Here is a 27,509-nt window from a genome sequence, read left to right as displayed (position 1 = left end):
AGAGCTACCAGAACAAGGATAAAATCACTACACTGTTAAATCCAGGACTTTCAAGTCCAAAATTTAGCACCACCTGAACAAATGAAGCCTATTACTTTCAAGTGATGAACATTAGGAGATGAATTATATATGAATATTCGGCTGAAAGGAGGAGAGACTGGAATACAAAAGAAAATTGGAGACAGATCTCAAGTTTCCACACTAGCCTCTAAAATGAAAATATAAATAAGGCCCTTGCTGTTATAACAGCAAGATATTCTCAGCTCACTGAAACGCTGCACTAGAAAGCATAAGCCATTCACATTCTAGCCTACAGAAATCACCATACAGGATTTCAATTCACAAGGGGATGCTTTGGCAGGGAAGGACCCATAAAAATAATTGAAAGAGAACTGGTTTATCTGTGGCTACTTACAATCCATATGTCTAGGCAGTTAAGATCTAAATGCCAGACAGTCTTATACAGGCAGAGCTCCACTATTGATTTCTCAATCCAAATGGCTTTATTGTTTATATCCCCAAGAGAAAAATTAATAAGTGATTGGATTAACCGGACCTCCAAGGCTTTGATGGCCATGGAGAGCTCTTCTGCCAGTTTAAGATGCTTTTACTAGCGAGGTTCTCTGGGGAAGCTGCCTATTGTGACCAGCCTTCCTGTGTTACCTCCTGCCAAGTGCAAAATTACATAAAATGGCCCCAGCGTTTGAAGTTCCGTCATTAACAGGCCAAAAGCAACATCTGAGCATTCCAGAGGATTCTTTACCCTACTACAAACACAGATATTAGAAAATTAAATGACTGGCAAGGATGTCTTTCCATAAAGACTATGCAACATAGTCTGTGTAGACATGAAATGTAACTCTCCTATAAGACACAATCAATGCACAATATAAAACTGCTAACTGTCATTTTCTGAAGGTAAATCAAAAAGAGATACCACCAACAAAGCAGATTCCTCATGAAATAGGCAGCAATTTTCCCATTCTATTCAACAGGACCAGGCAGCATTGGGAAGCTAAAGGGTTCTTAGGGGACAGTTCTTGTCTGCCTCTCATTCTTGATAAGAATACAGCAACATGTGCATATGTTTGGACTCATCAGAACATGGGTAAATCTCATGACCACCCAAGAAACCTAGGCACCTACCTGTTCACAAAACCCCTATTTGCTGAGTGCTGACGCTCATGTTTTGTACAACACCAAGCATACCATCAACACAGATTGCCTTACAAACTAGAAAGCAGGTGAAGACTGACAAAACATATGGAGTCCTGGAAGGTAGTGGGGTCATTTTAGGTATTACAAAAATTCTGACCCTGATCATTGTTTTTCAGCGCACACACACACACACACACACACTGTTTTTATTTCATTTATAGACACTGCCGAAAAAGCAAGTCTTTAGGAAGGACATGGAGTAGACCAACGACAACAGCAATGGAAGGTCCCAGCAACCTGGGATTAGGAACTTGTTCCATTCATCGGAAGCAACATGGAATAAGACACAGACAAAAGGAGGCTGGTGATGGGACCCAAGCACAGGTGGAATATGGTAAGCAACAAGATACGTAGGTCAGGATGGAGTGATGTGGAGTCTTGAAAGCGAGGATAGAGGTTTTGATTTAATACTGTGGGCAAGGGGAAGCAAGCAGAGCCACTTGGGATATCAAGGTTTGATCACTGGAAGACCAAGATAATTTGCATGATATTGCCTGGATTGGAAGGGAGGAATGTAATACATATTAGGGACTGGGCGTACATGCTCGCATAGTAAGGGCTCCTCTATCCTCCAGAGGATGAAGTTACAGCCAACTAAAGCCACCTTATTTCTGAGTGAGGGCTTCCACATGCTGAGTAAATATGCTTTAATTTATGCATATTGACTTTACACCTTCAGTTGATTCGCCTTAACTTTGTCCCCAGTAGATGTGCCCTAAGCGGCAATCAGAACACAGAGGTGGGGTGCTAGTGAGACAGTCAGTTTACAGGAGCCACTTGTTTGTTTGGTTTTTTTGTTTGTTTGAGTGGTTCTTTTCAAGTGGAAGGCTTAAGACACTGAGCAGCTTGCATTGGCTCTCAACCTTTCCAGACTATTGTACCCCTTTCAGGAGTCTGATTTGTCTTGCATACCCCCAAGTTTCACCTCACGTAAAAAAAAAAAAATCAGACAAAAATACAAAAGTGTCATAGCACACTAGTACTGAAACATGGCTTATTTTCTCATTTTTACCATATGATTATAAAATAAATCAGCTGGAATGTAAATACTGTACTTACATTTCAGTGTATAGCATATAGAGCAGTATAAACAAGTCATTGTCTGTATGAATTTTTGGTTTGTACTGACTTCGCTAGTGCTTTTTATGTAGCCTGTTGTAAAACTAGGCAAATATCCAGATGAGTTGATGTGCCCCCTGGAAGACCTCTGCGTACCTGCAGGGGCCCAGGGGTACATGTACCCTTGGTTGAAAACCATTGGAGGACTGGCTTTTTACCTCCAGGTCAGTGCGTCAAATCCAGCCCCAACCAACAGTGCAATTGCTATCCAATAGCTTACAAGAAAGGATTCTGGGCTCAGCCTACCCCCACATCAGAAGCAACACCCATATTTGTAGAACCCAGCAGCAAGAGCTGCCTGACATGCAAAGAACTCCAGAGGGTTGTGACATTAGCAGGGAAGGTGGCACTGCTGCTGCTTGTGTTTGAAGCCTTTTATCCTTAGGAAAGGTTTTGTTTCCAGGGGTGTCAATCTGCCCCCTTTCACTAGCATTATATTTACTTAAAAGGAGAAAAATAAATATGATACCAGAGGGATGTATGTCAAAATTAAAAGGGAGAAGATTCCACTCTGTGATAGCGCGAGTCTGTTTCCTTGAGTAGGCAATAAAAGTGCTTAACCATCTGACTGTCTCTTAACTTATTTGGGCACACACAGTAAGACAGCAGTGAGCCTCATTAAAAACTCCCACCAAAAAGCATCCTGATCTGAAGACTAAGTTAAACAGCAGCTGCAAGGGGAGGCAGACAGGTCACTACCAATCTCTCCCCCTCAAAATTTGACATTTATATTTCAGATTTGTGGTTTAAAATACTAAGCACTTGTCCAGAACTATGTTATACCCCAGTTAAAAAAAATTAATCCTCAACATCCCTGTAAGCAGTATTATACTAATTTAGATGGGGAAACTGAGGCACGGAGGTTAAGCAGCTTGCACAAGGTCATACAGTAAATCAGTAGCAGAACTGGGAATAGAAGGCAGAAGTTTTATCCCTTTCTCTGTTCAATGAGCCACGATATCGCCTTTGAGGAAAAATTTCTAACGAGTACAGACTATATATGTATGATTTATACCCAGTAGCACCTGCATCACACTAGGTGCTTTGCAAGCAACCAAGGCAGCATAAACCCTTATTTAGAGATCTCCAAGGCTAAAAGTGGGCAAGGAAACAAAGAGCTGGGAAGGGGAAGGAAATAAGCACACAGTTGTGTTAAATACAGGTCAAGAAAATGACATAGAAGTTACTCTTCAAATATGTCAGCTAGCAAGTTTATCATAGGACTCAAGATAGATATCTACCTCCCTCCAGAAGACCCATATGGAAGACTGAGGGCATTGTAGATGTGCTCAGGAAGACTGTTTCATGCATGAATGCACAAAATCATTTGGGGGGCAACAACCCATTTAATGTTTACTTTAATTTTTTTTTCAAAGATAGTTTTTCCTTAGCGCTTGAAGAAAAGTACAGAAAATTCACATGAATTTAATCATCTCCTTTTCCATACCAATATAGAAAATGCTGTGCTAGACTGCAGATATTTCACCAACAGAGTTATTGGTGTGCTTGAACAGATGCTTTATTTTTCTGTACTTTGCAAGATACACACTAATACAGCACCGTGTTTTTCCTCCAACCATACTCCAGCTACACTCCCCAGAGTACCTGGCATATGTAGGCTTGGCAGAATTGTGTGTTAATTTCAACAGATATCAGTGTTTAATTTTAAGCATTTTCTTCTCTTTTTATCAATTTAAATTTCCACAAATTCAGACAACTATGTAGCATCAGACAATGCGGGGGGAGGGGTTGTCACACAATTATTTAATGACAGAGATTCAAGAAGTTAAAGCTTTATAACCATTAAAACACAACTTGTCAATGCCATGTCAAAATATACCAAGTAAATATCCTTTAATGAAACTAAGCATGAAAGAAGCATTTTTCTTACTTTGTCTTTCTGTACATTTTTATTATTATTGATGGAAATATTTTTTCGTCTTTGTGCGCCTGGTGAAAGCGATGGTTTACCGATAAAAACCGAATCTTTCCAAGCCTAGGCATAGGTACAGGACAGAGTTAGTGACCACAAAATGGAGCATTAGGTTTGAACATGGTTTTAAAAATATAGTAGGGGGGGAAGGGGGAGAACAAAGGCCCAACAATATTCTAAGCTGGAAGGATTCAGAATATAATTAGACTAGACTTGTAAGAAAAATGGCCCATCCTGAAAAATTCTACAGCCATACTACCTTGTGCTGTGCTCTTCTCAGATCTCACAGGCTATGTGGCATCAAGCTAGGTCACTCCTTGAATGGGAGACTTCCCTGGAACATTTATGTTCTCCTGGAAACCATGTTGGTAATTCAGCAAGTGTCATTCTCCTCCCATCCCTCCCTGAGTCAGTAATGAACCAATACTACTGAACAGTGCATCTTCTGAAGATGCATAAAGCCCTTCATTAACAACCACCACATGTGAACAATCCATGGTAATTTGGGCAACATTAGTCGGTACTGGCTTTAGCATCCCTGGCAAATGTGAAGCTTTTATTTTGCCAACCAAAATTCTCCAGTTCTTCTGCAGTTTCAGTGGGATATGGTTTCTTCCCTTCCTGATTTAAACAGTTACTTTTACTGTTGATCACTGACACTTTTCACCCTAGAACTGGCTACATTTCTGCAGTGGGTGACAATATCCTCCTTCATAGGGAGTGCTGTGGGTTTCATTAGTGAACATTTGTAAAGCACTTTGAGATAGTCTGGAGAGAATGTTGTGGAAGTGAGAGGTATTAATTCCAGAGGGAAAAGAGTAGCCCCAAACCAAAGCTCATTCTATACATACCCTGGGAAGAATTAGAATCAATGAGGCTGACCACAACATAGAAAACTATGAGAATGCACTTCAGAAACTGCAGTCTTCTCATTTCTTGAAGAGCTGAACAAGGGAGGGGAGGCCCTCACAGCTCTTCGTGCCACTACACGAAGGAAGTGAAATTGATGTATGCAGGGAGAGGCTGGCACATGTTTCCAACAGAAACATCTGCTCATTCCAGTACAAGAAATCTGTCTGGAGGGAACAGTAAAGCAGGTCTGAAAAAGACAGAAGCACTGTTAAGAAGCCATTGCCCCATCGCATTTCCTAGCGATAGCAGCTGCTGTAGGTGAATGCAGCACTCATTTCAACACACTAGCTCAATATACTAGGACGTTTGCAGAAGACCTCTTACTCTACATGGCCCTATCAGTCATCGAGATCTGCAAGTATGCTCTACAAAGAGGTGTTAAGGCAAGCAAATTTTAAGAAAGCCAGTGAGTAGCAAAAACCAGCCACCTGAAGGACCACAAAGATGCAGCCTCTAAAAGATTTGTAGAGAGCAGACATTTCTACAGTTTGCAGCTGCCTCTATCATGAGCTGCGTAAGAGGGGCTCAAAAAGGAGACCCTCATATGCATCCATCTGTGTGTGTTTTTAGGGACCATACTGAATGGCATGTTAGGTTTCAGTTTAAGCAACAGCAAAGAACAACAAGTGGTTACCTGCATTTTGTTCAGACCCCGCTCCGACCAAGAACTATACGGTTATCTTATTACAATCAATGTAACCTTAAAGACGGTAACTTATTTTGCTTCTCACAGAAGAGTTTCATATCTCAAACTTAAAACTTAAAAATTTCATTATAATTTATGTATACACACAATGAGGCAGTGCTACCAAGTGTTAAATCAGGACTTCTGAATTCCATTCCACATTCCCCCCACAGACAAGTCATTCACTGTGCCTTAGATTCCACATTTATAAGATTGGGTATAAGGTCATAATACAAGGACTCTGTAAAGCTTAAAGTATCTGTAAAATTGAGAACCATGCATGGCATGCTGTAAGTGCAAAATGTTCATCTGGTGTTCATTAGAACACAATCGCACCTTTGTCACCAATGTCGTAGGGTGAGATTCTCACAAGTTCTTAATGAATTCAATGAGCTGTGGGTACCTATTGCATTTTTTTCCACTCTGCCCTTCCCTTTTGAGGGGGGGGGGAGAGAAAGAAGGGGGGGCCACTTCCCTGACTTTGGTTGCTTTCATTTCTCCCGTCTTCAGCTGCTTTAATCAGTTTCTGACATGCTCTTTTCCCATTTTGCAAAGAGTTTCATCTTCCCAGCTAAATGCTACTCCTTCGTGACCACAGCCCTACCTTTGAAAGGCCACTGTGCCGTCTGCACTCCCACCTTGCAATGTACAGGAACCTTTTAATACCAAAAATAACAGGAGTACTTGTGGCACCTTAGAGACTAACAAATTTATTAGAGCATAAGCTTTCGTGGGCTACAACCCACTTCTTCGGATGCATAATACCAGTAGCTCCAGCCAGGGTTTTACATATTTATTTATTCCAACTGAGCAGAATGTAAAGGCTCCATCTGTTAGTGATGTTAGAAATAGAAGTGAAAAGGCTCCTTATTTCTTCCTTCTAAAAAAATTGAAAGGGTTTGGCTGTATTATGCCAAATATTGCAAAGATTTTATTTGCATGGTGGAACAGCATTAAACTGAATTGAATTATTCATGAAATCTGTGTAATGTGATAGTTATTTTTGGAGTTCAGCGTATGTGTGCTCACCACCTCAACTCATTTTAGAATTTCCAAATTAGGCTCACAGCAAGGGACTCTCCTGGACACATCAATAAACTGGTGATGTGCATGATGTTAGAGTGAACTTGTCTTCAGTGCTGCATATTTCTTCAGGACAGTAATAGTCCTTATTTTAAACCTCCTGACTTTTAAGGCTTAATTGTGAGCCCCTTTCACACCCATGCATGGGGACACAAGGCATCCTCCTATTCCCTTATGGGGGCTACTCACACACTATGGGTAAAAGCATGCAGGGAAGCAGCCTCTGTAAGCTACTATTCCCCCGCCTGTGAGTGGAGAAGGGGTGGCATTGGCTTTGCTGCCCACCCGCATGGCACTCCATGGTGCAGCTGACCCAGCACATCGGGACAAGTAATCTCCAAGGTCAGGTATAGGATTAGTACAGATTACTCCCTTCCAGAACAAGTGGAGTTACAAGGTACCAGATTGAGACTTTCGGAGTCACAATCTGCTTCCTGGTCTGTTCTTGGGACAGCACATTGAACCACTTCCCCTTGTAGCAAAGCATAAACAAGCCCTTCATGTGCTTTCAGAATGTACAGAACGTTCAGGAGAAAAGCAAAGGGACACAACTATTCCAACACATTGACTTTCCCTATCTTTAACCCATCCTCTTCTACTCAGGTATTGAGCATGTGCCACATGTTAAGGCACCATTATGCCCCTGCAGAGTTTTACCACAAAAAGTCTTAGATCTGGAAAAAAAAAAAAAAAAGCAGCATGTTTCTATATGCAAAAAATAAAATTACGTCCCCTTCAAGTAGCTAAAGTGCATCAATTATTCTTTTTGGAATGTGCCCCACTTTAAAAACTAAGATACTGAATACTTGCTTCCACAAGGCCTACGAACCATAATCATCCTCCTCAAAAAGGTGCAAGAGACAAAAACTGGAGCACTAATAGGACACATTGTAAACATTACTGTTCAATTATTTTGCCTTTGTTGCATCTCCTTCCCAATTCTTAATTTCTTTTGTCTATTAAATAAGAATGGTGGGGAGGGGGCTGGGACTTTGTCTTACTTGTCAGGTAGCACCCACCACAAAACAAGGTCTATAAATGATAGTGACAGATGGGAATTAAATATGGCTGAGTAAGACCAACTGCTACACTTCAGTGATACTACTTCTCCTTTCCCCTTCAATCCTACTTTCCTCTAACTCTTTGAACGCTAAGCAGAAACCACTCAAACACTGTGCATTACTGGGACTGTTGGTCCCTATCAGTGTCTAGCCAGCAACTAGGAACTGTGCTGATTGCAGGAGACATGTACAGAAGAAACAATACACTCATGCAGGGTTGAGACCCAGCATGAAATGCAGAGTTCAAGCCCCCTCACCTCCACGCAGAGGAAGGAACAGCAGGACACTAGTGAGGCTGCCAGGATGAAAAGAACATTTCTGTCATTATGTGCTATTTTTTACCTGATATACCAATAATTTGATTTAGCCTGAATGACACTGCAAAGCTGATTAGTTTCCTCTTACGTTCATGACTTCCAAGCTAAAGTTTCAGGCTTTGGTATAACACATGCACTCCTAATGGCCTTGCACAAAGGTTTTCAATGTTAACCATTTGGTATTTTCCCTTGCCCTTGTGGAGTTATTTATGTAGCTCTAAATATCCTCTAATCCTGACCCTCCCCTCCCACTCCATTTTAATTCCACCATCCCATGTCACAATCATAAATTCTGATGAAGGACTGTGTGAGAATGGGCTGTGCCTCTGAGGCAAAGTTGCTCCTTAATCAGTGTGGAGATTTGAGGGACATGTAACACATACCTTCCAGGCAAGCACTTGGCAAATTTCTTCTACAGCATGCCAAATACTATCCATGTTTCAACAACTAAATTAGTTTAACAGATAGCGCACAAGAATGATAGCCAGCATTCCTGGATGCAATTCCCAACTACCTCTGAACCACTATTGGACCTTAACTAAAATAACTAACTAAATCCCTCCTCCCTCGTACCAAATTTTCCCATCTAACATGGAAAAGCCACATATCTACTGAGGAGCTTAAAGTCTGGAAAGTGCCCAGATGGGCTTGGATGAGGGTTGCCACTGGAGGATTCTCAAACTGTTGAAGGATTATCAATAGTCCATCCCTTTTTTTGGGGGGGGGGGGGAAAGACGATGACTCGGAGAGTCACAACCTGCAATCATACCCGAGCTCTGCATTCCAACATAGTTCACACAATCATACTCAAATGACCATTGCTTAAAACTGCTCCAAGGGTCTTCAGAAGAAATTCCTCTCCTCCTGCTCTACAGCCAAAACCTTAGAGAAAGCATCCTCATTTATATTCAGGAAAGAATCTCCTGTCTCAAGAGTCACTAGCACAATCAGGATTCTAGTTATTCATGGGAATGCTAACACATTGCATTATTAGCTATTGAACTATTTTACCCAGTAGTCAGAAACTCAATAGCTTGACTTCCCATATGAAATTTTGTCCTTAGTAGGCCAGTTAAAAAATGCCCTGTCTCTTCAGGACCCTGGAAAAAAATATACATAAAAACTGCCTAGGTACTCTACTAATTTATCCCAGGCAGTAAGTAAACTCGATCGCTTGGCTAAACCTGTAACACTGGTGGTAGCTAGAGAAATTTTCCTTCTCATCTCCTATTACTACTGATCTTGCCAAACATCTGATTCAAATAACACATGCTTTATAATCTGCATATGTGCAGTTTCTTCCCCCCACCCCACCCTCCCCACTAGTGTTTTTACTGAAGTGGTGTATTTTTTTTTAATTGAAAATAGAATGTAATGGTTAATGTTTAAAACCTTCTCACTCCCTTATTCAAATTAAGGCTTTTTGAACAGGTCTGTGTTCGAGTACTACTTACAAACATCTACGATTAGCTCCCTGGACTGTTCAAATTGCCTAGAAATCTAGGAAATCATACACTGATATTTTGCTAGAACTGAGTTTGTTGGGGAAACACAGTATGTCAAGAAGTGCTGAGTGACCACTCGTGTTTGATCTTATGTTTTAAACACATGTACTGGAGTTTCACCTCACTGCTATTCAATATTACTTTCATAAAAGATGTTCTAAATAGAATGAACTGTACTTCAACTGACAACTTCCAAAACACTGTTGGGTGGATGATGATTTACTCGGCTCAACAATCTGATCTACATGCCTCCCCAGACAACTAAGAACCCTAGTGTTGGTATAGGATTCCTGCTGATGCTTTAGTAGTCACTCACTGAACACTTCCCAACAGTGAAGCTGTTTGTAAGGGCTTGATACAGTGAGGTGCTCAGCACCCTCAAATCCCACTAACTGCAAAAGGCAGGGAGGGCACTCAGCACCCCCCAGGAGGTACACAGCACCTAGGAAGATTAGGCGTTCTGGTGGATATCCTAGGTTTAGTAGCATTAAAGTAATTTTTCAGCTCAACAGCGATGCTCAAAGAAAAGCTGCAGTAGAAGGGGATGTGTGTTTTAATTCCTCAATGAAGAGAAAAATCCCTTGGTGAATTGTGTCATTTAGTCAGAGATATAAACAGAATGATTAATGTTAGTTTCTGATCTAATTTCACCTCAGGATTTCTTTAACTGACATTAACATGCATAAATGATCAAAAAGTAAATGAAGCAAGACAAAAATTTCAACATTTCTAATCAAAAGCTTGACAGAAAAAAATATTTAGAAAACATTTCTAATACATTCCCAAGTTCTTTAGTTGTCATAAGCAATTAAGGAAAAAATATAGGGCATGTGTTTTTTCATCACATCAGCGATTTAAAAACCTGATATACCTTTTGGTTGATATTTAGACAACCTGAATACAGCTGGGATATTTCTTATAGACAGTGTAGCCAAGAGCCAGATGAGGCTTCTTTTTAATCGGGTAGCTGCACCACTGCAGCAAGATAACCTTGAGCCAGCACTATCACTCCAGATGAGTTGCCATGGCAACTAACACCTTTCTCTGAGCTGTCAATATGTTCGCACCCCCGCCCCAAGTCTAAACTCCCTTGATTTACTTTCACAGTTAGAAACCACACAGGCACCATCAAATCTAGAGCAGTGGTTCTCAAACTTGGGCCGCCGCTTGCTCAGGGAAAGCCCTGGCGAGCCGGGCTGGTTTACCTACCTGCCGCATCTGCAGTTTCGGACAATCGCGGCTCCCACTGGCCGCGGTTCACCGCTCCAGGCCAATGGGGGCTGCGGGAAGCGGCGTGGGCCGAGGGACGTGCTGGCCGCCCTTCCCGCAGCCCCCATTGGCCTGGAGTGGCAAACCGCGGCCAGTGGGAGCCACGATCAGCCGAACCTGCGGATGCGGCAGGTAAACTGGCCCGGCCCGCCAAGGGCTTTCCTTGAGCAAGCGGCGGCCCTAGTTTGAGAACCACTGATCTAGAGGCCCCCTAAAAGCCTGTAAAATAAAAACTTTTCTAGAAATGTAAGGTGGGATTTGATCTTGCCCAACTACTGTATTTTAGACTACTGGGTCATGAATAACCAAAAGAGACTCTGCCATGTCTTGGACTATTTCTGGCCAGTATGAAGGTTTGTACATGCTTCATTCATATAACCCCCAAGGACATATGGGTTTCCTCCCCATTTGTCCACTATCCCCTTCCCCCAGTATGTCTGATGAAAAGTGTCAATCAAAAGGAGAGGTAAGGAGAAAGCCTTTAAAATAATCTGAAAGAAGTTTCAAGAGCAGGAGAGAAACCATTACATTTTGGCAAGCTCATTTCTAAGGCCAAGGTCTGGTGCAGGGGACCTGCTGAGGATTGCGCATGCCATAATGTACAATAAAGAGCATATGAGAACACAGACATTATGGTCACTATTACTGAACGGGTTCAGTTATGTTCACCTCTGGGACCAGATCCTGTGCACCATTTAGGACTGAATCAAGAATTGCCTCTCTCCTTGTGAGTTCCAGAACTAGCTGCTCCAAGAAGCAGTCATTAATGGTGTCTAGAAATTTTATCTTTGCATCCCGTCCTGACATGACATGTGCCCATTCAATACGGGGACAGCTGAAAACCCCCATTATTATTGGGTTTTCAGTTTTTGTAGCCACTCTAATCTCCCTGAGCATTTCACAATCACTCTCACCATCCTGGTCAGGGGGTCGGTAGTATATTCCTGCTGCTATACTCGTATTATTCAAGCATGGAATTTCTATCCATAGAGATTTAATGGTACTGTTTAATTCATTTATGATTTTTACTGTATTTGACTGCTTTCTTTCACATATAGTGCCACTCCCTCATCAGTGCGACCTACTGTCATTGCTATGTATTTCGTACCCTGGTATTACCATGTCTCAATTATTGTTCCATCAAGTTTGTATGATGCCTGTTATATCAATATTCCTTACTATTTAGACTTTAGCATTTGTATACAAGCACTTATAAAATGTGTTGATATTTAGTTGTCTGTCGTGATGTAATTTAATGGGACTCTTTCATTGGACTGTTCCTCTTTAGTTCCTACCTGTACTTTATCAACTCCTATCCTCTTTTTTTTACTAGGACAGAGTATTCCCTTCAATAAACCCTCCCCTAAGCGAGGTGTCTATCCAAACTGTGCGCTCCTCCACATCTGTTGGCTTTCCCCCAGCTCTTAGTTTAAAAACTCCTCCACAAACTTCTTAATTTTAGTGAACATAAGCACCAAACAGCAGAGTTTGGTGAGGGAGGTCTCCAGGTGAAGGTAGAGCTACAACATGATCCTTGGGGTGTTTGTTGTGTGTTTGTTTGTTTTCGCATGCCTGCATGCTGTGTGCCTGCTTGATTAAAGTTTATGGTGTGATCTGTTTGGGGGGCTGCATGCTGAAGCTAATTGCCTGCTAAGCAAGGCTGAGGGTTTCCTTAGGAGGCTCTCTGCCATCCTTTGATCCCATCCCTTGACAAGGGGAAGGGCTAATTCAGGGAGAACAGGGGTTTAAAAGACCAGCTCCTAAGCAACCAGCAGAGCTTGGCGAGGGAGCATGAGAGCCAGAAACACCTAACAAACATTTTATACTTAAGCCAATAACCTCCCTCACCAAGAGAACACACACAAACAAACCCCACAAGAGTGATTAACTGCCCTGTGGGCAGGTACCATGTGTGCGCATTCAGTAAAACCAGCTCATGGCCCTCAGAGACAGTCTATAGCCTTTGGAGACCAGAGTGGCTTAACCAGAGGAGCTAAGGGAGACCAGGAGATACATAGATGAGACTGGGACATAGTAGAGCGATCCCACCACCCATCTGACAGCCTGTGTGCTGCTGAGGAGGATGAAAGGATTCCCATAGTTAGGGCCCTAATTTGAGATGATGTAATAGTATCCCTCTCACTCTGAGGATATCCCTCTGGGGGAGGAGACCCTTGTTATTAGGAAGAGACCGGTAATAGCAATGGGAGATTCAATTATGAGAAATATAGATTGATGGGTTAGTGATGACTGGGAGAACCGCATGGTGAATGGTCTGCCAGGAACAAAGGTTGCCATCCACTCAAGACATCTAAATAGATATATGTGCAGTGCTGGGGAGGAGCCGGTGATCGTAATACGTTTAGGTACCAATGACATAGGGAAAGGTAGGAGAGAGGTGCTGGAGGCCAGAGTTTCAAGTCCAAGACCTCTATGGTAGCATTCTCTGAAATGCTTCCAGTTCCATGCGCAGGGCCAGTTAGACAGGGTCTCAGTGCATGAAAGAGATAATGGTGTATGGGGGAGGGACTTAGATTTATTAGGAACAGGATAACATTTTGGGAAAAAAGAGGAGTCAATACCTAAAACAAAATGGAACCCAATTGCTGTCATGTAAAATGAAATGTGATCAACAAAACAGATGAAAAATTCAGCTGCAACAGTTGTATTTGCTCGTTTTACAGATAATTATAGAGCCAAGTAATGAAATTTTGTTTTGGTCTTCTTCGATTTAACTGATCAAAGCATGCACTGTCTCCGTATAAGTATGTGAAGTATCTAGCAGTTAGGTCTTGAGCAGGGCCTCCTAACACTACAGTATGAATATTTAACAGAAATCCTTCCCCCTCCTCCCTTTAAACACTTCCGTACATCTGTCCTTCAAGTTCAGTTCAACTTACGGTGCAGTTTTTTCTGTTAATCATAGTCTGCACTTCTAGTAATTAAACATCCATCTTCTAGTTGAACAGGCCTTTTAAAAAAACCTATTATAAAAATAAATTTTAATAAGCCCTTGATACTGAAGACTGTTTTCTTACAAAGCGGTATTCCTCCATACTGCATGCATAGCAATGTGCTACTGCAGGGTTGCTCAAAAGTAGCGGCACTGATTGCACAAAGCCTTTGGTTTGATCACCAACAGAAAGATTTCAACTTTTAAAAAAAATCAGATAATACTGGGAAGGAAAATGTTAAATTTTAGTTCTCTTTAAATCACGAGTTCTAAGAAATTGCATGTATGAGAGAAGGGAAGAGATCTACTGCCAAAATGCCAGGAACTGAAGAAGTGAGAACGTTGGCAGTTATCCCAATGCTAGACACATTTCTCTAACCAAGCATTTGCATTATAATAAATGAATCATGATCACATGCATACTCATATGGAAGGACAGGGATGGAAGAGAAAGAACTAAGGAAGACTCCATTCATATTCCTATGTACGAACTTAATTTTGTTATTTGTATAATGGACTTTTATTGAGTGGTGAAGGTTTGACCAAAGTATTTAGAGTTAACCACCAGCTCAAGGTTGAGCTCTGAATGAATCCCTTCCTTCCATGGCGCCAATATACAACAAAAATAAGCAGGATGAATACAAAATCACAATGGATAGCGTATCTTTGTTTGGGCCATGCACAGGGTTTTATCTATTCTTGTGTGCTTGACAGCATCACAAGCAACATGAATAGAATTAAACCCTACGTTTAATTCTAACCTTAAAGTTCTCTCACACAAACAAGACTATTCCATAGCAGGAATTGTTCGACTGCACACAAGTGCAGCCAAGAGCAACCTGACATACAGGAAGAAGTCAATAACTTAGATGTTGAGATATATGAGAAATATTTCAAATTACTCAACCTAAAATAAAACACAATAAAATGAAAATCACTTTGTTCTTGCAAGTAGCTCAAGGCTTCTTCATTTGAGACATCAATAGTAACTAGATGATTAAAAAACTTAGAGCTCATTAGCTGAAATCTCACAGCTCATTTATGGTAACTCAAGTATGAAAGGTGCTATTGAAAACAAAAATTCTAATCCAATTTCCAAGTAGGAAGTAGATTATAGGCAGCAGTTACAGACTCTACAATCAAATATCCACAATAGCTGAATTCAGGATCCCATTTGCTGAGACAGGAAAGACTGTCTAAGACACTAGGATCATCTCTCTACTTTTGAAGAATCCCAAAAGCTTCTTTCAACTAAAGCAGAAGAGGAAAAAAACCCTCTTGGTTCAGTGTTGCATTTCAAGGGCTACATTCAATTGTGAAAACCCAAGAGAGGCCAGAATCCCCAAGAAAAAGCATTTGTTAAAAATGTAAGACAGTAAATAAAGGAAGATATAAGCCTTCAAAAAACACCAAAACCTATGGCTTTTCCCCATGACTAATGAAAATTGTCACCATTATACAAATTCACATTAGGACTTGGAAGTGCTTCAACATCTATTAAGGTCAAAAAGTTGTTTCCCCCAATCTAACTCGATGCCAGACCAAATTCAGCCCTTCTGTAGGAATAAAGTGAACAGCCTTCAGATAGGAAATTCAAGCCACACTGAAACAAGGGGAGACACTCACTCCAACCCCCCTCCCTCCATCGCTCGCTCTCCCCACCCTCACTCACTTTCACTGGGCAGGGTGCAGAAGAGGGCGAGGGCTCTGGCTGGGGGTGTGGGCTCCAGGGTGGGGCCACAAATAAGGGGTTCAGGATCTGGGTGGGGGCTCTGGGCTGTGACAGGGGGTTCAGACTGCAGGAGCGGGCTCAGTGCTGGGGCAGGGGGTTGGGCCAAGGATGAGGGGTTTGGGGTGCAGGAGGGGGCTCAGGTCTGGGGCAGGGGGTTGGAGTGCAGGCTCTGGTAAGGAGTTTGGGTGCGGGAGGGGGCTCAGGGCTGGGGCAGGAGGTTCGGGGTCCAGCCAGGCAGCACTTACCTCAGACGGCTCCCAGTCTGCAGCGCAGTGGGGTTAAGGGAGGCTTCCTGCCTGCCCTGACTGCGTGTGGCTCCCAGAAGCAGCTGGCATGTCCAGCTCCCAGGCACAGGGGCGGCCAGGCAGCTCTGCATTGTGTATGCTGCCCACGCCCATAGGCACGGCTCCCTACCAATGGGAGCTGCACGGGCGGTGCTCAGGGCAGGAGCAGCACACAGAGCTTCCCTGATTAGCCCCACCGACCGGACATTTAACGGGCCTGTCAGCAATGCTCACCGGAGCCGCCCGGGTCCCTTTTCGACTGGGCATTCCGGTCAAACACCAGACCCCTGGCAACCCTATCTAGAATGTGACTAATTTACTTTCACTATTTGAAACTGCAGCAATCTGCCAAACTGAACCATTCAAAAAGCACCATCCAGTACTAGCCAGCATCAACAAAGAAGCCAGAAGTGAAGTGTTTAACTTGGACTGCTCTACCAAGCCTTGTTACTAGGAGTGTTTACATTGGTTCGTTTATCAGCAACTACAACCTGCTAACTATTTCTAAAAACTCTACACTGCCCACTTTTAAGTGCCTGAGCATTTTAGTGAGCAGTCATTGCAGATTTCATGCAAAGGCACAGTATTATCCATTTCAGGACAGCTTACAGAACACACGATCCCCCCAGGGAACACCACTTCTGAATCAGAAAAAGGATAGACTGTTTATGAGCTTTTATAGTGCAATCTCAGCTTAACTAATATTCCACAACCCCATAGCATCTGTAGTTCACAGTGTGATTAAAATGCAGAAGATGTCATTCTGATTTTTACAGTTTTACCAAGCACTTTTGCCTTGAAGAGACACTGAAGATAATTTAATGCAAAATGTTGCCTGAAGAAAAAACAAGACAGTGGGTGCTGCCTTAAAGGAACACTATCAACGGTAAACATTTTAAGCAAAAAAAAAATTTTTTTTAAGTGTATGTTAAGCAACTTAAATTATCTGAAGAAAAGTTTTGGAATCACTTTACTAAATTACTATTTATGCCCTTTGTTTAGCTTTGCTTAGTCAGTCGGTCATGTCAGTTTTTCTTTATAGGCAGTTTTACATACAGATAACACTGGTCTACAATTTTTGAGAAGTCGTCTGCTTCAGAGATAAAATGTGCTATTTATTATGTATTTTGATGTGCTGAATTCAAATATGACAATTAAAACAACTGATTGGCTATTGTTTCTAAGGTATTTAAATTTTTACATTTTATGTTTATGTATATTGTGTAGATAGTAGAGTTTTAATCATAAATTGTAAACCTAGGTCTTTTCATGTGTTTATGGTTGCTTTACATGATAATATTTCTTCACCTGTCCTGTTTATGTAACACTTTAAAAATCAGCAAAAGGGTTATATAAATAAAATTTATTATGAAACAAAAGGCAAAAAACTATTATGTACATAGTTTAGTCCTAGTCAGTGTCTACTCGGCGCTTCTTGGCTTGTCTCTTGTATTCATTAAATGGAGCATCTCTTATCACTGTCCAGCAATAGTCTGCAAGCATTGATGGGCTCCATTTGCCCTGATAGCGTTTCTCCATTGTTGCAACATCCTGGTGAAATCGCACGCCGTGCTCGTCGCTCACTGCTCTGCAGCTCGGTGGGGAAAAAAATCTAGATGAGAGTGCAAAAAATATATCTTTAGTGACACGTTGCAACCAAGGCTTTTGCATGCCTTGAGGAGGTTTTCCCACCAACAACCTGTAGTTGTCTGCCTTGTTGTTTCCGAGAAAATTTATTGCCACTAACTGGAAGGCTTTCCATGCCGTCTTTTCCTTGCCACGCAGTGCATGGTCAAATGCATCATCTCGAACAAGTTCACGAATCGGAGGACCAACAAAGACACCTTCCTTTATCTTAGCTTCACTTAACCTTGGAAATTTTCCACGGAGGTACTTGAAAGCTGCTTGTGTTTTGTCAATGGCCTTGACAAAGTTCTTCATCAGACCCAGCTTGATGTGTAAGGGTGGTAACAAAATCTACCTTGATTCAACAAGTGGTGGATGCTGAACACTTTTCCTCCCAGGCTCCAATGACTGTCGGAGTGGCCAATCTTTCTTGATGTAGTGGGAATCTCTTGCACCACTATCCCATTCGCAGAGAAAACAGCAGTACTTTGTGTATCCAGTCTGCAGACCAAGCAAGAGAGCAACAACCTTCAAATCGCCACAAAGCTGCCACTGATGTTGGTCATAGTTTATGCACCTCAAAAGTTGTTTCATGTTGTCCTAGGTTTCCTTCATATGGACTGTATGACCAACTGGAATTGATGGCAAAACATTGCCATTATGCAGTAAAACAGCTTTAAGACTCGTCTTCGATGAATCAATGAACAGTCTCCACTCATCTGGATCGTGAACGATGTTGAGGGCTGCCATCACACCATCGATGTTGTTGCAGGCTACAAGATCACCTTCCATGAAGAAGAATGGGACAAGATCCTTTTGACGGTCACGGAACATGGAAACCCTAACATCACCTGCCAGGAGATTCCACTGCTGTAGTCTGGAGCCAAACAGCTCTGCCTTACTCTTGGGTAGTTCCAAATCCCTAACAAGGTCATTCAGTTCACCTTGTGTTATGAGGTGTGGTTCAGAGGAGGAGGATGGGAGAAAATGTGGGTCCTGTGACGTTGATGGTTCAGGACCAGAAGTTTCCTCCTCTTCCTCTTCCTCGTCTGACTCAAGTGAGAATGATTCTGGTGCATCAGGAACCGGCAGTCCTTCTCCGTGGGGTACTGGGCGTATAGCTGATGGAATGTTTGGATAATGCACAGTCCACTTTTTCTTCTTTGACACACCTTTCCCAACTGGAGGCACCATGCAGAAGTAACAAGTGCTGGTATGATCTGTTGGCTCTCTCCAAATCATTGGCACTGCAAAAGGCATAGATTTCCTTTTCCTGTTCAACCACTGGTGAAGATTTGTTGCACAAATGTTGCAGCATATGTGTGGGGCCCACCTCTTGTCCTGATCTCCAATTTTGCAGCCAAAATAAAGGTGATAGGTTTTCTTAACCATAGTGGTTATACTGCGCTTTTGTGATGCAAAAGTCACTTCACCACAAACATAGCAGAAGTTATCTGCACTGTTCACACAAGTATGAGGCATCTCTGCTCACTATGGCTAAACAGAAATGTGTCCCTTTGCAAAATCAAACACTGACAAATAAGAGAGCACGACACTATGATTTCTAGAGCTGATTATAGGGCAATTTGTTCAGCAGAGTGATGTAAGCTTCATTATGATTGCATCATCCATGACTTCTAGGAATAACATGATGCAATTCATATCATGTATGACGCAATACCAGCTTCAGATTGCATCATTCATTGTTTTGCCTAAAAAGCAAGTACTGTCCAAACCCAGTCATAGATTTATTCATCGATCCAGTCAAAGATGTATTTTAGTCGTTTCTGGTTTAAATGGAGATCCCTTCCCTTTATAACTCACTTATCCTCCGCCATTCCCAAGTCAAGGGTCGTATATACTGACCCAATACCATATCTTGAAAACTAGCGCCAATCAACAATTTTAAGCATCATTTTCGTTCTCAGTGACCCAGAATTAGTAAAGTTTGACTACATTTATTTCAGAAGCATTTTGGCTGTAGAGCAGTGTAATTGGTTCTTAAAATCATAACTTTGTATTACTAACTTGCTTAATCAACTCCATACAACTAAACACTACAGAAGAATATCTGTTTAAAAATAACTTTTTTCACTAAAATCATAAACCAGTTACAAAGCAACATTTCTACCGTCCTTAACTTTTTTTTTATATACAGTATATATATAAGAACGACTATTTTTACAAAATATTAATTTTAGGAAAATTTAAGTTATCCATGTTCTTTAAATACTCTGGGATACTAAGGCACGCATCTAATTTTGAGTCTGAAACCACAGACATCACACCCACTAATTAACCTGGGAATAGTAATTTCTGCAGGCACATGAAATGTAAACACATTCTCCCCCTCCCCAAAAAAATTGCTTTCCTCCATGTAAACTTAAAGAAAATAAAGCATAATGTATTTAAAGTACAACTGCAACTGAAGCCTTAGAAATGATAAGTTAGTGAAGATGGTGCAGGGTCAGCACCATCAGCAACTTTGGGAGCCTTAGAGCCGACGAAGGAGCTTCGTCCACAGCTGTTGTCAGTATTTTAAGCCCTTTGTAGGTTAGGTCGGTTGCTTTGTGAAGGGTTAGAGAACTCTGTGCTTAAAACACAACAGCAGCAGCCCAACTACACTAGAGCTTTCAATGTTGCAATGGCTATAAATTTTTCCCAATCTTTTCCTAGTGCAGACAGCTCGAAGGCACACACACACACACACACACACTTACAGGTTGTCACTTATTTCCATTTACACAGGTAACCATATGCCAAAAGAAATTCTAGAGTTCTTGGAGCGGAGTGTAAGACAGAAGGACAAAATGCCTGGTTCATCACACAAATACATTTTTTAAAAGGTAACGATTATATAAAACTGCAGTGTACTATCTTCAAAAACATGTTTCCCACATGAAGAATACACAATTACTGTGCCGTCTCCAACAACATATATTGCCCCTAAAAAGGCAGTCCCTCCTCACCTCTACCAGAAATAAAATGTGATCATGAAGCATTTGACTTTATTCTCTTGAAACTACTATTTCTCCTTTAGCAAACAACAAAGGCATAGGAGTTCTATTTCGTTCACCTTCCAAAGGGTGAAAGAGCTCCTCTTAAGGCAGTGGCTTTGAATTTTAGGGCGGACTTAGAATGTTAAAAACCTTCATTTTACTGAAAATCCCATCATAACAATGCAATCATACAACAGTAGCAAACCCTTGGTTTTACATGGAACCCATGTTACTGCTACTTTATCAGTCAGTTCTTGCTTTTCACTGCAGGAAGCAGAACCTTTTGAAAATATTCAGCAAGTCAGAAATAGAGTAACTGAGGAAGGGGAAGAAACATCCTGGGCCTGATCTGGCTCTCGCTGAAGTCAAATGACAAAACTCCCATCAACATTATTGACAGCAGGATCTGGTCTACAGTACTACGAAGTCAGACTAATTGAGCAACACAATGTGCAACCATGTCAAAATAAGGCACAATACCTTACAATATGACTTGTACTGAGACCATCCGGAAAAAAAAAAATTCAGGCATACAAGAGGTTTTTTATAAAAAACAATGACATCTTGAAGCAAACTGCCAGACCAACCAAATGGCACAGAATGATCCATCCCATGTGTTTGAGATTGCCAGAAGCCCTTTGAAAGTAGAGAGGGGATAGGAAATGTGTATCCCTTTGGGATCTACTCATAAATAATCTTTATAGGTTTCAACATTTTTCAAATGCATAACCCATACACATGTAACGTGTACAGGGTTAGATAGAGCACATGGTCCTATGATTTCTTACAAGACATCAAATGAGCAGTTATATTGCCCCATAAAGAACTGCCTGTGTGTGTGTGTACACATATATATAAAGTTATAGTTTAGTTCCACGACAGTGTCTCTGTAAAGCATCTGGGTAGACTGTAGACTGTTCTGGCCCTCATCCGCTTCTTTTCCAAACTAAACAGGCAGATTTGCAATGCTGTATAGTCACACCATAAATTTCCTTACAAGTCCAGCAAAACCAACCAACAAGCACAAGTACAATTTAGGCACAGGGTTTTTTTGCTTGCTCCTCAATTCATCCTTCATATAATCAGCGATTCTATTAGTTACCTAGCCGCCTTCAACTAAGCATCTTATTTGGACCGGGTCACTTTTCACCCTTCCTGCCGAAATAAGACATTTCTCTGTACCAGCTAAACATACGTTGGAGGAGAGGTCACTGAATAAATAGACTGCCCTTCAAAAAGCTGAACTGACCACAGCAGATACTGTGTTGCAGTTTCAAAATTATGGGGCCGATTTAATAGCTATTTCCCAGTCCATTCCACACTTACCTTTCTTATTCAAAAAGGTCATTTTTCACCCAAGAGAGCAGATAAAGTCAGTCACACCCCTACAGAAGCAGGAGTCTTCTGGAAGCATCACCAACGCAGGCCTTGGACAAGCCATGTCACATCTCTGCACTTCTGTTTCCTCTTCTATAAAATGGGGATAACACCCACTTTCATAAAGCATTCAGACATGCATATGTGCTACAAAAATCTTATCACAGCAAGGGCATAAAATTGGGTTAAATTGCTATTGAGTACAGTCTGTTGACATGCCTTGAGAGAGACCAGGGATTACAAGTAAGTTAACCAGCATGGAAATACTCAACAGACAAGGAGGTTTGCAATGAATGTTGCAAATATTTCTCTAGTAGGCTTTAAACTCCCAAATCAAGTGCCTGCAACCATAATTTTTTTTTTTAGGGGGGGGGGGGGGGGAGAAAGAGGGAAGAGATCCAGGAAGGGCAGAGTACAGATCCTGTTCTGCTCAGGTTCTTATTCCATGCATATTATTGTGTTATCTCAACACCTTGTATGACCAAAGCTTAACCAACAAAGCTCTAATGAAGCTTAACCAATATTACTGAGAATTATGTTTGAGGTCATAGGAACCTATTGCCCCTACCCTTCTCAAGCTAGTCCTACTAAAGAGGAGCGCTATTACAGATGTTAGAGAAGCATCTAACACTTACCGGGGGGAAATCTTGAGATCCATTTGGGGTGAGGAAGGGAGGAAAGTTATCAGATTTAATTTACAGAGCATCACAGACGATATCCTAGCATTGCAGAGGCCCTTGCAGCCTTCATGGCCACCCGTACAATGGCAAGAGATTTGACTGATGACAAAGACACTGACTTTCACTGCATGACCAAAAGCCTGGAACTTGTCACTGTCCTGCTGCATGACATTTGCAATACATGGAAATCAAGACTGGTTTCCCTGACCTTACAGATTCCCTCATTCTTCCTCTTGTATGTGTACAGGCAGGCAAACTAAATAGCATGGTGAGAAAAATCTCCCATAGTTAATTCCACTGGCGTTCAGCACAGCTGCTGCTGTTATATTTGGCTGTCACAAAGTACTGCTGAAAGATACTTACTCTGACCTTGCTGGACTTGGGAACTGTCCAAAGTTAATGAGATAAGCATACGGTGTAAATTACCCCAGTGCTCCTGGTTATAATAACCTGCACCTAAGCCAGTAAAATTGGAAATCCTCTTCCAGAATAGAATAACCAGCCATCACACATTGTTAATAGTCATGCTCTTATCTAGAAGACAACAGTTTGTATTAACTGAAGACTCCAGACCTGAACAAAGTCAAAAGACAAGACACTGAACAACTTCATGGGGAGCCTAAAACGTGATTCAGTCCCAAAAGTCAGAATTCACTTACAGTCTCTATGACATATGCTGCAGCATTAAAAACACGGCAAACATGCAGAAATCTGTGCGTCTTGGGCCAGAGTTGCAGGTTTATATAATTTTTAACTGGACAGCGTCCTCAGAACAGACTGCACAAAGCATAAAACCATATTGGACTACAAGAAGAGAAGTGAACTGCTCTATGTTTGGAGACAGCATCCAGCAGTACATGTGAACAGAGTCTTACATCTAAGTGAAGCCTCACTGTGAGAACTGGTGGTATCAGCTGTTTCCAAATGTCATTTCTACAGACCCCAGTCCTGTCCTCAATAGAATCAGAAGCATACTAGATCTTCGGTAGTAACAACTGTGTTTAAAAATGTTAAGAGAAACTACGTCTCCCCCTGCATTCTGTAGGAAGGATTTCAGCTGTCCATCTCCAAAGTGAAACCGGTAAAGCAAGTCTTCACCAGTGTTAAGTCTAAGGGTACGTCTTCACTTACATCCGGGTCCGGATGTAAGCAATCGGTTTTCTGAGTTCGATTTATCGCGTCTGGTTAAGACGCGATAAATCGATCCCGGATCGATCCCGGAAGTGCCCCGGATCGATCCCGGAAGTGCTCGCCTTCGACGCTGGTACTCCAGCTCGGCGAGCTGAGTACGCAGCATCGACGGGGGAGCCTTCCTGCCGCGTCTGGACCGCGGTAACTTCGGACTAAGGTACTTCGAATTCAGCTACGTTATTAACGTAGCTGAATTTGCGTACCTTAGTCCGAAGTGGGGGGGGGGTTAGTGTAGACCAGGCCTTAGCCTGGCCACTTTTTAAACATCTCTGTTCAAGGGGCTTCAGAAATAAATATAATGGAAATCTTGAAATACAGCCCAACAATTAAGTCTCATCTCTGGTCCTTTCAGAGCTATTAGCCTGAGGGAGGAGGATCAGGATGTATACATTCCAATTTTTGACAAATAGTCATTTTTCTACTTGAGCCAACATCTGTAAAGTGAGCTGGAAATCTGTTGTAATGGGTGCATTACAAAAGCACATATTAAACATAGCTGCACTGTAGGTAGCACACTTATGAGCCAACTGTGTAGTTAGTTCAGTACACAACCACATTCTCCATGTGATGTTTCCACACAAACATTTGTTTTGCTTTTTCACTCCTTATTGGGGTGGTGTCCGGCCAAGTAACATTGCAGCAAAAGAAGGGAAGGCCCTTCACAACAGTTACAAGACAGAACTTTGTTTCAGGTAACTGATGAGTTACTCAATTCTCATTTTGATATTAGTTTGCTTTTCTCCCATATATTGTGAAATGGGATTAATACAAGATACTTTCCTGAAGAAGTTTCAGTTCCCTCTTCACAAACAGTTTGACATATCTCTGAAGATGAGGAAGGACAAAGCTGTTCCATGAAGAATAAATTTAGACCCAAATTCTCAGAAGCGCTCACTGATTTTGGGTGCCTCCAGTTTTGATGGCCCAGCTTAAGACACCATGAACCTGATTTTCAGAGGTGGTGTTGAACACTACCAAGTTCCAGCTGAAGCCAAATGGGAATTGTAGTCACCTCTGAAGGAAGAAGGGGGGGGGGGGGGGAATCCCCACCAAGCAAGCAAAGCAAAACCACACACACACACACACACACACACACACCCCTCAGCACGTCTCACTCAATTAAGGAACTCCAAAACAGAGGTTCCAAAAATCTCTGGACAACTGAAAAATTGTTGTTGTTGTTTTAGGATGAGCTGGCTCTTTATTAAGACTACGTGAGACAATAAGGCAGCCTTTGAAAGAAGACTGTATACTGGTATTTGAAACCAGGCCCCTTTCATTTCAGTATCTACAGATGGATTCAGGAGCCCTTGGTTTGAAAATTTTGCCCACTAACTCTAAAATGAAAAAATAATTTGCAGGCCAGCTAAGTTTGAAGTTAGCAGAAAAGAAGAGTTTTCTGCATGGAATAGGTGAAAGTAAGAACGTGTGATTTGATCCATGAAAAATCAGAAAATAGGGAATTTGGTCCTGTTTTCTTGGAGGTGTTGAGGGCTGCAGGGGAGAGTTGTGTGAGTTCCTGTCTTTCCACACCCCTCCTAACATACGCAAATTAAAATTAACCTCATAGTATAAACAAGCCATTCACATAAGACTGCTTTTGTTTCCCAGTTAAGGGGATAACCAGAAATACTGAACAGCAACTTCCATTAAAGTCGGTGGGACTTTTACCTGACTAAAAACAGCAGAATTTGGCCCTGTAAAAGTACTACATATTTAGAAAACTTTGTATACCGATGTTTCAGCATAAGGTACCATTCCCACATAAACATTACACATCCTGCAGAGTATAAATGTTGCACATATAGAAAATGCTGCCCCACTTCCAACCACAAAGACGGGACTTTTTATTATTTATTTATTTATTTATTTATTGGCAGGTTAGACATTTAAACAATGAGGAGTGCTGAAGCCTGGGATTTTAACTGAGGTTATCAGATGAAAAATGTTTGGCTTTTTATACCAATCCAAGCCCCACCCACTCCAATCAAATTCTACCACACTGCGATGTTTGAAAAATCACCCAGTACTCTGGTGTGCTAGAGCACTTATTGTTTCTGGATTCAGCATTATACACAAACTGTGTCTGGAGACAGCTGAAGGCCTGGGAAGCAGAATTGAGCCCCTCTGCCATCAGCATCACCTTTTCGCACACATCGTCTCGCTTGCTATCATTTTGCGCATCATCACTTCTATTGCTTTCTTAGGTTTCTCCTTCTGATGTCAGTTCTCCTCCCCCTCCCCACCACTGAGGACAGATTCTGAGATAATGCACTACTTGGAAGGAAATCTACTGTGGGCCTTTATCCTTTGGCTTAAACATTTACTCAAATCCTTCTGCAGTTAGGCAAAAATCAAATTTTATTTCTGAATTTCATCAGTCCTGCCATACAATGACCCAGGAACTGTCTAGACAGACAAGGCAAAAGAGTGCTGGTTATGCAGTTTAGCAGACACTCTCTGTGGGAAGGGGCTCTGGTTCCTGCATGGACTGTGAGTACCATTACAGCAATGAGCGGGCTTCCTTTGGCTTTATTCGTGGGGCACTGGTAGCAGCCTCCACAAACCCAGAGAGCAATATTCTACTTTGCATTCCAGAGAGTGCCTCCTCTAGATCATTTATGAAGGCTTCACTGAAACTGGGTCAATAGGCAGAGGCAGAAGAACAGACTTTAGCGGGAGTAGAGGGCCATCTGCCAGAAGCTCATGTGCTCCCTCGGCAAGATGAGATGAAACATTCTCCTTGTTGCTCAGCCCTGAACCAGTTTTCCTACTATAAACAAATCAGATGTGAAACTAAACTACTTGTTCACTCACAGCTCCCACTCCACTGCTGCAAGACAATTGGGATTGTTTATTAGGTACCAGGTACTTAATTTTAACAAACCTGAAATGCTTTGCTAAAGGAAGTGCAAGGTCTGGAGCTACTTAAACAGTAGGAGGTACTTAACTCCAGAGCCTAATAAGTGCAATGTGACATTTTCACAGGAGATCAGGCTGAATGTGTCTTTTATTGACTTCATCATTCCTAGAGCTAGGAAGGAAAGTAAAAATTAACATGTACACCTGCTGCTATTCTTTCTGTTAGATTCTGGGGTCAGAGGGAGGAGAATTGGAAGAGGCATCTACCATAGCAGGTTGCTGTGAGAAATAGGATCTAACCGCTCTTCTGCAGCTTCAGTTGAGCTACCATATTCTGCTAAAAACTGCAAAAACCTTTTACAATATATTTTTGTGAGATCTCCAGAGCTGATGAGTTTTTAGAAGTGGTGGGCCCTTGTAATTGGGCACTATCTTACGCAGTTATATTTTTGCCTCTCGTAAATTAACTCAATTGAATGACAATTAATTTCCAGCTGGGAGAACAATCATCCCCACCCTCCTGTAACATCCATATACTTTAGTCAGAAACCTCTAATAGTGTCTGGTCTCGTTAAAAAGAGAGCTACATGAATGCTAAAGAGGAAAACAGTAATCCCTTCCTTCTCACCTCTTCCCCAAGCACCTCCCTTCTTTTCCCCAAGAGACTCAGAGGAATGACAAATGTGGAATAGTGCAATGTTGT

The 27,509-nt window shown here is 41.8% G+C and overlaps 1 protein-coding gene across 3 annotated transcripts in view; it reads right to left on the bottom strand.

Annotated features, from left to right (window-relative positions):
- The window catches only part of SRGAP2 (SLIT-ROBO Rho GTPase activating protein 2), a 193,574-nt gene that overhangs the window by 129,232 nt on the left and 36,833 nt on the right, over positions 1–27,509 (bottom strand). The window lies entirely within an intron of this gene.

This window comes from Emys orbicularis, chromosome 4 (assembly GCF_028017835.1).
Source record: "Emys orbicularis isolate rEmyOrb1 chromosome 4, rEmyOrb1.hap1, whole genome shotgun sequence".
In the NCBI taxonomy this organism is placed as follows: domain Eukaryota; kingdom Metazoa; phylum Chordata; order Testudines; family Emydidae; genus Emys; species Emys orbicularis.
Note: the sequence above shows the minus strand (reverse complement) of the source record. Positions and strands in the feature narration are given on the sequence as shown.